The sequence below is a fragment of the Primulina tabacum genome, chromosome 15 (assembly GCF_025594145.1).
Source record: "Primulina tabacum isolate GXHZ01 chromosome 15, ASM2559414v2, whole genome shotgun sequence".
Taxonomy (NCBI): Eukaryota; Viridiplantae; Streptophyta; class Magnoliopsida; order Lamiales; family Gesneriaceae; genus Primulina; species Primulina tabacum.
The window spans coordinates 175453-180803 of NC_134564.1; the positions used below are offsets into that span (position 1 = coordinate 175453).

The 5351-nt window shown below is 39.4% G+C and overlaps 1 pseudogene; it reads right to left on the reverse strand.

Moving 5' to 3' along the window:
• Positions 1 to 952: 952 nt before the first annotated feature.
• On the reverse strand, positions 953 to 4686 carry LOC142526864 (calcium-dependent protein kinase 32-like; annotated as a pseudogene).
• Positions 4687 to 5351: the final 665 nt, after the last annotated feature.

The window sequence follows — 5351 nt, forward strand, 5'->3', positions numbered from 1 at the left end:
TTGGATGGGGTTCTCATGTTCTTCACTTGGATGTGGTTTATGAACGAGTTCCATTTTACTGTTCTGAGTGCAAGATGTTGGGGCACTCTTCCCAGCATTGTGCTCGCACTAGTTACAAATCTTCTGGTGGCCGTTCCAAAGCTCAGGAGAAGCAGCCTCAGTCTTCTTCGGCTAATGATCCAGGGTTTACAGGTCAGTCTCAGGGTGTTCCTCTTGGTTCTGTTCACCCCAGTGGTCCTGATTCTGGGAGTGCTGAGTCGGGTTGGTCTCAACAGCGACGTAGGCGTCGTCCGGCTACTAGTCAGGTTATTCCCCAGGCTCTTTCGAGTAACCCTTTTGAGGTTCTTCATTCCAGCCCAGGTGAGTCCTTTCAGGGTGGAGCTTCAGGTGGTTGCTCATCTTCATGCTCACCGCCTTCTTCTCATGAATTGGAGGCTATAGTAGTAGACGCCCCTTTTGTCCCTGAGGTTGTGGTGGCTCCAAAGCCTACTCCTCCGGCCATCTCTGTGGTTGTTACTTCTGTTATTTCTGGTGAAGATCAAGGCGCTAGTGCTGGGATGAGCTCTCCTCCGGTTGATGTGGTCCCAGTTGCTCTCGATCCGATGATTGTTTCCACCTTTCCGATGCAGATGGTTGATCCTACAGCTTCTGTTTCCATTACACCTTTAGAGATCGATCTTGGGAGTGGTTCTCGAGTGGATGATTTGGCTATTCCTCCTACTACTGCATGTCAGTCTTTGCCATTACCAGGTCGCACGCGCTCTCAGAAGTGCACGTTTTACAGGACACAGAAGAGCCAGGCGGGTTTACCTTATGGGCGACCACCTGATTCAGGTTGTATTTGATGGGCGCTTACTGCAGGGTTCTCCTTGCCCATCACTGTGTTTTAATATTTTGGTGCTACCTCCAACCCCAAACCCTAAACAAGGTAAATCAATTTCCCTACTACTAGACCAAACATAGCTTTTCCTCTGAGTTGTGTAAGCCAATTTATGCATGCCCCATCAGAAGAACACATGGCAGCAGCCTATCGAAGTTTAAGGTATCTAAATGGGCACTAGGAAAAGGACTTTTCTTCAAGAAAACAAAAGCGATAAGCATTGAGATGTTTACTGATGCAGATTGGGCCGGACCAGTAAATGATGATCCACATCAGGATATTGTTCCTTTGTCTAGGGATATTTGTTAAATTGGAGGAGTAAGAAACAACCAGTAGTAGCAAAGTTCAGTTCCGAAGCTGAACTAAGGCCAGTAGCCCATTGTGTGTGTGAAGCCTTATGGCTGAAAAAGTTGCTAGACTAGCTGAAAATGAATACAATGATGCCACTGAAACTATTATGTGATAACGGGGCTGCAATAAATATGACACAATCCGGTGCATTATGATCGTACCAAACATGTTGAAGTCGATCGGCATTTTATTAAAGAGAAGACAGTTGAAATAACAATCAGCATAACGTATGTCCCAGCATCGGATCAAACCACGAATGTCCTAACAAAAGGCCAGTTTAGACCCATGTACTAAAAAATGGTTGGCAAGCTGAGAACGTATAACATGTACATTCCACCTTGAGGGAGAGTGTAAAGACCACGGGCTATAGGTTGACCCAGCATGAGCCTTAGCCTATACTCATGCACAACTACTGGTCATGGGTTGGTCCAACATGAGCTGCAACACATGCTCATGTACCGTCACTCATTTAATATTTCAACTTCTATATAAACCAATAAATGTTACCTTTAGAGCTCTTTTCTTCAGTTTGTTCATCATTGAAAATTGCTTAAGCCTAGCTTTGACAGTTTTACCAAGAGAAACATTGGGAGCACTCATTTTGTAACCAATGATGATCCACAGGTACATCAGTCATGCATGTTCATTGATGCAACGAACTTGGAAAAAACTATTCTGCAGACATTACCAGAGCAAACTAAGAAACAAATAACTGTTAATGGACTATATTACCTAGAACTTCTTGTTCAGTCAGTCTCCTCTTAGGGTCAGGGTTGAGCATCTTCTTCACTAGGTCTTTTGCTCTATCTGAAATCTTAGGCCAAGGGTCTCTTTCAAAGTCCACAACAACCGAACGAATGATGGCTTGGGCAACTCCTTGTTCAGTTTCTGCAATTTAATGATCATTTAGGTCAAATGTATGCCAAATTTAGGTAAAATCAGCTCGCAAGCATGCAATTGAAGCACAATATGTCAGGTGAATGTGGACCTCATCATTCAATCAATCCAGGAAAGTGGCTGAACTTTGGTGTCAAACTTAGATGACCACATTAAATACAGTTGCAGTAAAGTTTGAAAAATATGGAGGCGGAAAAAGTGTTCTTAATTCATATTCACACCAGGGGATGAGGCTATAAATAGCTTCCTTCTTTTCATTTGAAAGACCGTCCCAAAATCAAGTGAGAAAGCAAAGGTGTTCTTGACTGTTGTGAGGTCCTATTATGTGAGTTAGATAACTTATTTCTTTGTTATCCTCGGGGTCGGGATTGCGAGAAATTGAATGTTTGTGAACACTTGAAAAATATTTGTACATGTAATAAAGATTTGCAGGATCCTTCATAAAAGAGTCTATATCGGGTGAACCACGTAAATTATTGTGTTTTTGTTAATTGTTTTGTTCCGGATTTTTTTGTCTTTATTCTCGTCATGATGTCAATAGCTTCGGTTAATCCGTAACACAATAGAATTGGCCTCAATTGTGTGTAGGTATATTATCGACCACTAAAGGCAAATTTCTTATTGGCTTCAATTAAATTTCTGGATCACACCATATAAAATACTGATCATCCTACTTACACTAAATAGGAGTTCCAAATCCAGTAAAAAACTCCGAGACATGATTAGTAGCATATTAATGTTAAATTCACAGAAAACGAAAAGAGGCAACCGACCAGCCCAAAATGGAGGAATGCCACAAAGTAAGATGTAGAGTATTGCTCCAGCACTCTGAATATCCACTTCTGGTCCGTGGTTTCTCTTCAGCGCCTCTGGAGCCATATAATAAGGACTCCCAACTATCTCATTAAATCTCTCGGCTATTGAAGTGAAAACATATGAACAACAAATCAACTAAATAGTAAATATTGTCCTATCCATAAATGCAATGAACAAATAAAAGTGTATGGGGAGTGGAGTTACCAGGCTTGAAAAAAACTGCCAACCCAAAATCAATGGCCTTGAGAGGAGATGTTTCTTTCTGTTTACCAAACAAGAAGTTCTCAGGCTTAAGATCACGATATATGACCCCATGCTTATGGCAATTCTACAAAACAAACCAAAAGAAATTCTTCACATGTTAAAAGCGTGAGAAAAATATCATCTCATAATTATCAGTAAATTAATACTCCACTAACATAAAATATCTTCCGGGACATGACGAACTGCAGGATAAATGATGACAAAGATCGATGAATGAACATGAAAGTCAAGAGTTGACATTTGAAAGCTGGAATTTACAATCGGACAAAAATTTGGAATTGATATTCAAACTACTTTATATAATTTTTTCTAAAATTTTATTAATCTCTATTTTTTTACAAAGAATTAAAAATTCGCGCTTGGAACTGGAACTGCAGTCTCTGACACCACGACCGTTTCGCCGAACAAAGAGTAGTAGTAGTAAGCAGCAATGAAATTAAGCAGGTTACAGGGAAAAAAAGATTCACCGGCTAAATGCAGATCAGAGTCGGGGCAACATGAAATTTCAAGTCATACCTGAATAACTTCAACAATTGTGCGTGTGACAGCTGCAGCGGCCCTCTCTGTGTAATATCCGCAGGGCAACAATTCTGTCAAACAGTTCATCTCCCTCACACAACTCCATAGCTAAATGAACCGCATGATCATCTTCATAGGTATCCCTCAAACTCCCAATATTGGGATGCTTGGGCAAATGCTTCATGATCTCAACCTCCCTCCTCAGTCCTCACATCTTCAATATCCACCCTAGTCCTCAGTTTCTTCTTAAATATGGACTTACAAGCAAACACTTCACCGCTTGTTTTAACGGTGCATAAATACGTGATCCCGAATTTTTCACGGCCAAGCTCGCGACCCAGATCATAAAACTCCTCGATATTATGCCCCGTCGGACCACTCAGAACGTAGGGCTTGCATCCACCGGTCGGCACAAAATCACCAGCAAATGTGTTCGACTTATACTTGCTTCCATTCTCATCGGAAGTTTGAGGTACCGCAAAGCAATTTCCCATTCCAAAAGAATCGAGACAGATCAAACCAAAAAAAAAAAAAACAAAGCTTTGCTCAGCTCAAACAAATCTGAAAAGACTCGATCTTCCTCATCTAAAGCTTCAGCTAGAAGAATTTTCCTCTACTTCGATCCCCGCCAATGAATAGTAGCGAGGCGAAAAAAAAAAAGGAATGACGAATGGAAATACAAGAAAAATCAAGAAAAATAAAGCGGATATTCATCAGTGACTGAAAAGGCAGCCATCAAAACCTACCTAGGGGATCTCAGAGAAATCAAGAAAATACCAACTGCATATGTAAATCCAACAAAAATAATAAGATAATGAGGAAAATAATCTGACTTCAAAGGAAAGGAAAACAGTGTAGTGCCTAGAATTGCTGAAGCTGGGGCAGTCGTTTATCATAAGATAACGAGGAACGAAACGAAGACGAGAAGGGGAATTTAGTATCAGAAACTTTCCTCCTTGAGTTAAGCTAACACCAACTTTATGACCTCAATTTCTAAAATAAGTTATTGAAACATTAAATAGTAAAAAATATGCAAAAATTAACAAAAAAATTACAAATTGTCGTGAAAAAGTAAAAATTTATGGTAAAAAGTAAAAATCTCAAAATCTCAAAATTATCAAACTGCACACTTTATAATATTTTTCTCTCAACTCAATTGTGATTTTCTTCACAAATGAGAGATCTATTTATAGAAAATCTTTACAAATAATCCAAAAATAAATTCAACATTACCTACATCATCACACACTAATTTTCAATATTTACAACTCTTATTTTCAACATTCAAATATTCAATACACACATTTTAAATATTATTTTTCAACACTCCCCCTTGTGATGATGAACATAATTATTGTCTTCATTATGTAATTTTATACTGCCTCGTTAAAAACCTTACTAGGAAAAACCCAGTAGGATAAAAACCATAGTAAGGGAAAAAGAGTGCAGTCACGTAAACTCCCCCTCATGTTGACACGAACAATTCTTCACAAATTTCGTAGATTGCACATCCCAATATTATATATGTGCTTTCTGAATATTGTCGTAGGAAGTGCCTTTGTGAAGAGATCTGATGAGTTTTCACTTGATTGAATGTGACGAACATCAATATATTTATTCTTCT